The following is a 7,614-nucleotide window of genomic DNA, read 5'->3' on the forward strand; positions in this document are numbered from 1 at the left end:
AACATTTTGGAGAACATAAACCGTCAAATGCAGGCTAGGTTTGATCATTTTTGATGATTGGTTTGGTGGATTGCACAAAATTTAGTCCAAGGATCTCTGTCCAGCTGCTGGGAACCCCAAAAGTTACTCCCCTGTAGCAATGATGATACTCAAAGGCCCTGAGTGTATAGTCCAGACTGTGGACCAGACCATGGTCTGTAACTGTCTAACACGCATGGACGTCTCAAGACGTTTCCTGATAATGCACCTCTTCCCTTCCCCATACGATGAATTGTTATGCCGGCAATGCTGCAGTCAAGGGACCCTCTTGATTTTGGTTGATTCTTTTCACTTTCAAAGCTTTGTTTGTCTGTGCTCTACCGTTGTCTAACTATTCTTGGCATGTTGGCATAAATTGTGCTTGTTCTTTGCCCCTTATTTCCTTTCCTTCCTCCATATGAATCTCTCCTTATTTCCTTTTCCTTTTTCCCTTTACTCTCTTTCTTTTATCCTCCCACCCAACTTAAGGCAGCATCTAGATAATCACAACTGTTGATGACAAAGGTTCGTTGATTATGAAGCTCATCTTGTAATACCATAGTCCATTAAGAAAACAGTATGCCACTCACTCCAAAAAGGCCCCTTAAGTTCTTAAAAACCCAAAATACTTGCTGAGAGGTTTCCAGTTTCTTCATTTTGTCAACTTGATCCCAGATCTCATGCTACTGCTTCTCATATTGCACGATTTCTTCAGGGCATTTTCCCTAGATTCCTTATTTCCTTTTCTTCCTCCATATCAATCTCTCCATATTTCCTTTTCCTTTTTCCCTCCACTCTCTTTCTTTTAACCTCCCACCCAACTTAAGGGAGCATCTAGATAATCAAAATTCTTGATGACAAGGGTTCATTGGTTATGAAGCTCACGTTGGAATACCATAGTCCAGTATGTCACTAACTCCAAAAGGCCCAAGAAGTTCTGGAAAACCAAAAGAATAAATATTTGCTGATACATTTCCAGTTTGTTCATTTAGACATCTTGATCGCAGTAACACTAGAAGCAGCAGAAATGAGAGACAAGTATATACTAAGATGGAATGGATGGGGAGTTTCAGGCCCTCCCTCATGGAAGTCATTTAAGGATATCTCAAGCTACTCATTCACCTATTGCTTGGATTCTTCAGGGCATATTCTCTGGATTCCTAGAGCCATTCCGCCAGATTGTTTCTGGCTTCTTCTGGGGATTTGTGACTGAGTTTTTGCAGAGATGATTGTAGCTATACTTGCATACCTGTTTTGGATGTAGTAGAACCAGGCTGTCTGGAACTTGCTAAAGATGTTTGAAGCCATCCATCAACCCTTCAGTTTCTTTCAGAGCAAGCAAGTTCTACCCAAATCACTCTCTCCTTTGTCTTTCCCATGCTTGTTTTTGATTCCTTAGATTATTTGAGATCCTGGATGCCCTTAATAGATGCTTCAAGCTGTTCCTGAGGACCTAGATGGGATGCTTTATGGTCCTTCCTTTTTGAAGCTGTTTAGAGATTCTTCAAGCCATTTTTGGCATCTTGTTTGTATGTTTCGGGACTTTTTTCAAGTTTTTCAGGGATTCCTGAAGCCATTTTTCAAGAAGTGATATAGGTTCTTCAGAAAATGCAGAGCTTTCTAAGGATCCTTGAAGCCAGCGTAATATATATTTTCCACCATTCCTTCAGAACATTGCTTCTTGAGGTTCTGTATTGATTTTTCAAACCATCACTCCCTTAGGCTTTCTCAAGACTCTGACTGGAAGTTTGCCGCCAAAAAACAAGTAGATAAAAAAGGGGAAACAAAAAGACGGCCTTTCAGAAGTTGTTTTCCTTTCACTTTCTTTCTCTTCTTATCACTCTTGACTTTTCTTGTTTTTTCATATCAACTCTTTTTTTTTTCAAGGTTCTTTCCAACCATATAATAATATAGTTTCTTCTTTGGCCAGTAGATGGGGTCTCAACTGTAATTTTGGGTACCAAGATGAGGGAGAGCTCTAACAGCTGATTATCAAAGTTCAACAAAAAGAAAAAAAACATTCCTTTTACAATTTCTTCCAACAGTCAAACAATATTGCAGGCAAATCAAAGTTATTTTTAACAGCAACAAAATTCCAGTTCAGTCTTTCTAGATCGTAAAACTTCATATTCTTCCTTTAGAATGTGATTTCTCTTTTGGATCTATAATTTATCTCCGTGTATTAAGTTGCCACTTTCTTCACTTTAGAGACTTTTAAAACTTCTTTTATTTAGGTGGGTCTCTAATAAAGAAGTTGAAAATCATCTCACCCAGTTCCAATCCTCTGTTCACACACCACTCCAGCTCGGTTGCTCCAGCTTTATTCCAGTTATAATGGCTGTCTCTCTTCTTCACCGGTTGGGAGGACTCCTGGGATCAAGCGGGAGAGCTGCCTATCTCCCGGAATCAACAAGTAATCCCTCGCTTCTTCGTCACCTCTCCAGGGTGACCCTAAAGACCTCCTATCAGAATAGAATCAGCCGAGATATATGGAACACCCAAATGGAAGTCCACAATAATAAAAATTGTTGATGACAAGGGTTCATTGGTTATGAAGCTCACGTTGGAATACCATAGTCCATTAGTAAAAAAGTAACACTCCAAAAAGGCCCAAGAAGTTCTGGAAAACCAAAAGAATAAATACTTGCTGATAATTCCAGTTTGTTCATATAGTCATCTTGATCGCAGTAACACTAGGAGCAGCAGAAATGAGAGACAAGTATATACCAAGATGGAATGGCTGGGGAGTTTCAGGCCCTCTCACATGGAAGTCATATAAGGGTGTCTCAAGCTACTCATTCACCTATTGCTTGGATTCTTCAGGGCATTTTCTCTGGATTCCTAGAGCCATTCCTCCAGATTGTTTTTGGCTTCTTCTGGGGATTCTTGATTGAGTTTTTGCAGAGATGATTGTAGCTATACTTGCATATCTGTTTTGGATGCAGTAGAACCAGGCTGTCTGGAACTTGCTAAAGATGTTTGAAGCCATCCACCCATCCTTCAGTTTCTTTCAGAGCAAGCAAGTTCTATCCAAAGCATTCTCGCCTTCATCTTTCCCATGCTTGTTTTTGATTCCTTAGATTATTTGAGATCCTGGATGCCCTTAATGGATGCTTCAAGAAAATGCAGAGCTTTCTAAGGATCCTTGAAGCCTTTGTAATATATATTTTCCACTGTTCCTTCAGAACATTGCTTCTTGAGGTTCTCTATTGATTTTTCAAACTTTTTCATCTGGACTTCTGTAGATTCCGAATGCTTTTAATAGAGGCTTCAAGGCATTCCTGAGTATCTAGGAGTAGCGTTTTAGTTCCTTCTTCCTCAAGATTCTTTACAGCTATTTCAAGCCATTTCTTGGCATCTTGTTTAGATACTTCAGGACCTTCCTCTTTCAGATTTTTCAAGAACTGGTCTAGGTTCTCTAGAAAGGGACAGGCTTTCTAAGGATCCTCGAAGTCATCCTTCAGGACATTACTTCTTCAGGTTTTCTATTGATTCTTCAAGCCATCCCTTTTTTTTCCGGCTTCCATGAGACTCTGACTTGAACTTTTGTAGATGTTGAATGCCTATAATAGATGCTTCAAGCCATCCCTCCACATCTAACTCGCACGTTTCTGGCCCTTTTTCCTGGAGATGATTTATTGATGCTTCTAGCCAATCATTCACATCCTACCTGGCTACCTTAGCACATTCCTCCGGGAGGTTGGTGGCAGATGCTTTAAGCCATTCTGGCAGGGTGTGTTTTGACTGTTCAGAGGAATCCTCTTTTAGGAGTTTGAGAGATTTCTGCAGCCACTTCAGAATATTTGACCCGGGTTCCTTAGATTTTTTAATTTTGTCTACTGAAGCTTTAAGCCATTTCGGATTCAATTGATATTCCACCATCTGAGGCTTCATTTTCTCTTGTGCTTCTGTCTTGTCTTCCATCTGGTCTCTATATGTCAATAAGGTGCAGCGGCCTATCCTCAGTAGTTCCTCTCTGGAAAAAAAATCAGAATGTTAGGTGTGAATCTGGGCCAACAACTAAGTATTCTTAGTTAAAATAATGGGAACTGCTTTGATGTCAGGAAACTCTCACTCTGAAAGTATATAAATATTGTTGGGCACCGGGGGATGGAGATTGAAAAGTCTCTTCTATACCTATCTTCCTATTCCATGAGACTAACTCCTAGATTTGTATATGTAAAAGTATAAGGTTTAGGTTTAGGTTTAGGTTTAATTTATTTGTATGCCGCCCTTTTCCCTGAAGGGACTCAGGGCGGCTCACAACTCAAAAAGGGAGGGGAAATACAAACAGAATTACAAAAACATAAAAACCATACATAGTTAAAAGCACAACAAACATACCATTCGAAGTGGGGCAGCGAGTCTTTAGCCCCAGGCTTGTCGGAACAGCCAGGTTTTAAGGGCTATGTGGAAGGCCTGGAGGGTGATGAGGGTACGAATCTCCACAGGGAGTTCATTCCAGAGGGTCAGAGCAGCCACAGAGAAGGCTCTCCTCCGGGTAGTCGCCAGTCGAAACTGGCCGGCTGATGGAATTCGGAGGAGGCCTAGTCTGTGGGATCTAATTGGTCTAGTGGAGGTAATTGGCAGTAGGCGGTCTCTCAAGTATCCAGGTCCAATACCATGAAGGGCTTTGTAGGTGACAACTAGCACCTTGAAGCGTACCCGGAGATCAACAGGCAGCCAGTGCAGCTCGCGGAGGATAGGTGTTACGTGGGTGAACCGAGGCGCACCCATGATCGCTCGCGCGGCTGAAGTCGCCGAAAACTCTTCAAGGGCTGCCCCATGTAGAGCACGTTGCAGTAATCCAGTCTGGAGGTCATAAGAGACATAGTTTGTTAATTTCTTTCTAAAGTAAGGGGAATGTCAGGTTTTTCCAAGCTTTCTAAGATAAGGAGACCCTAATATGAAATTCTGGAAAAAGTAGTTTGTGGTGGCTATCTAAAAATTTCTCACCTGCACAGTATTTCTTCGTACGCTCTGAAGATCTCATCTTTCTCATCAGTAAGTTCAATATTTTTGAACGTTAGAATCTCTGTTTTGTTTCGGAGCTCTTCACTTTCTACAGTCAATTTTGACATCACTGTTATCTTTCTGTAAATTATGAGGACCAGAGAGATATTAGCCCTCTTAATTTGTTACTGGAATTACTAATTATTATTGCATTCCATTATACCTATTGCTTTCTCTTATTCAATTATACATACATACATACATATATGCATACAAACATGCATGCATGCATGCATGAATGGAATACTTCTTTTATCCAGTATATCTGGCCTAAGGGATCTAATAATAGGGTTATACAAAGATTTGATGAACTATGCAAAGACTTACATATAACTCTGGTCCCTTGCTCTCTTCAGATCTCCTTCCAGTTTTTCAGTTTTTGTCTGAACAATCTAGAGAAGCCAAAATATATCAGAAGTCAGGAATATATTTCCATATCAGCCCACTCACTACCCCCTACCCCCACCCCATCACCCCTACTGGGCTTCTTCACCTCTTCTTATGACATGAACTGTTTCTCGGTACTGGACTCTCAACAGATTCCTCACATGCTAGTTTGCTTACCCGATGGGAACGCATCTTTAAACTGATGTTCTGGCCCATGTGCATTTCTAGACTCCGGGAAACCTGGCAGTTCCGTGAAGAATGAAAAACAAAATGAATTTTAAACGCTTGCTTGATAATTTCCTTCACTTCATGGTCATGAGAAGAATTACATGAATTTGTTTTCCATAAGTTCTCTCATGTCAGTGTAAAGAAGATATTCGTTGAAACATCCTGTTTAGGAAAAAAAAAGTCTGGAGTGTAGACAAGTATATTTGTGCATATTAAAATCATGCATGTCAAGTTGAGCAGAAATGTGCAACTCCCGATTTATTGCTCTAGATGTTTAATGCAGGCAATAAAGGTTATTCACACCGGGATATAAAAAAAAAAGATTTAGTGCTAGTTCATTTGTTTAGGAAACGCAAACACGGTGGTTCAAACAAAATCTGAATCATCTACATTTTATTTCACTGCTATTGGTGTTTTATGTGGCCAAAGAAACTAGTTAATGTGGCAAAGAAGGAACCAACCAAGAATGAGCATGAACTCTGACAATTGCCATTCTTGAATTGAAATTACAAATAAACTAGTTTGTATTGAGTAGATTTGTGTGTATGGATTTCATCCATATAGTAGAAATATAAAGCGAACATATATACTACATAAAATATGCTGCTGCACATGCATTATTCGCAATTACCAATTGTAAAGAAATCATTTGTTTTTATTTTTCTAATAAATATTTTCTAAGGTCTGCTACAAGTATACATTATATACCTCAGCATGTTTCCGTTCTTCGGTGGTAGATGACAGAAGAGGAAGTCTCGATCGTTCCTCCTCCAATGACCAAAGACCCTATTTTTAATGATTCTCAGGACTGGCTGGATGAGTCCCTGCAGTTTCCGTAGGAAGGTTTTTCAGAAGTGATTCAGTGTTGTTTTCTTCCTAAGGCTAAGAGAAGCTGACTGGCTCAGGGTCACCCACTTGGCTTTGGTTCTAAATTGGGGCAAGAAATGTCAGTCTCTGAGTTTGCAGGTTGATGCCTTAACCGTGGCGTAACAGAAACCACAATTAATATTCTGTCTGTCTGTCTCGAACTACCTAATCTGCCTGTCTGTCTTTTTAAAATTTCTATACATTTCATCCAGTGGTGGGATTCAAACAATTGAACAACCGGTTCTCTGTCCTAATGACCAGCTGGGTAGGCAGGGCTTGGTGGTCATGTGTCTAGGTGGGTGTGGCCAACTCAATGTCACGCACGTCGATGGGGGCTTCGTCTTAGCTGTTACAATGTAATAAGGGTTAACCGGATAAATAAGGGTTTCTGTAAGCAGGGCAATAAAGATTGTAAAGTGGAAAAAAACAAAATCAGATTTCTTCAAACAACCGGTTCTCCAAACTGCTTAGAAAGTTAACAACTGGTTCTCCTGGGTAGGTGCGAGCTGGCTGAATCCCACCACTGATTCCATCACACGTTTACTGTGACAGCCTATGAACAAATATTTTCTCTTACCTCTTTTTGGAGACACTTCATGTTTTCTCTTAATTTTCTCAACAGATCGTTTTCCATTGCAAAATCAGTGATGGAAACTACAAGATAAAGAAATAGGTGACAAGGCAGAATAGCTTTGACATCTTTATTTCAAAAATTGGAATGTAAACTTGAGAGACAATGTCTAGAATAGGGCGTGATTGGTGAATTACATTTGCTCTCAAATTCCTCTAATCTGATCTTTTAGGACAAGCGTTGGCCATCCCTCCCCAGCAGTTTTCCATTTCCTTTTTTTTATTTCAACTAAATATTTGGCATTTCTATTCCAATTGATAAGGTCCCATAACCTTAAGCTACTTTTCAATCTCCTATGACTTACAGGGGAAGTTTATGATCTTTTTCATGAAATCAGATGGATAGACAATTCAACATGGGAGAGACATTCCTGTTCCCCATGCGATTTCCACCCCTTCAATTGTTCCTAGAAGCTACAGCCTACATATCTAAACCCCACATAATTCAATTTTCCTATTTATATGTGGCCC

At 40.0% G+C, this 7,614-nt stretch overlaps 2 pseudogenes; both read right to left on the reverse strand.

The window, feature by feature from the left end:
* Positions 1-1,002: 1,002 nt before the first annotated feature.
* On the reverse strand, positions 1,003-2,600 carry LOC148043288 (uncharacterized; annotated as a pseudogene).
* Positions 2,601-3,153: 553 nt separating this feature from the next.
* Positions 3,154-5,640, reverse strand: LOC148043289 (uncharacterized; annotated as a pseudogene).
* Between the last annotated feature and the right edge of the window lie 1,974 nt (positions 5,641-7,614).

This window comes from Thamnophis sirtalis, unplaced genomic scaffold, assembly GCF_051295495.1.
Source record: "Thamnophis sirtalis isolate CommonGarterSnake01/CBP01778 unplaced genomic scaffold, rThaSir2_p1.2 scaffold_12, whole genome shotgun sequence".
In the NCBI taxonomy this organism is placed as follows: domain Eukaryota; kingdom Metazoa; phylum Chordata; class Lepidosauria; order Squamata; family Natricidae; genus Thamnophis; species Thamnophis sirtalis.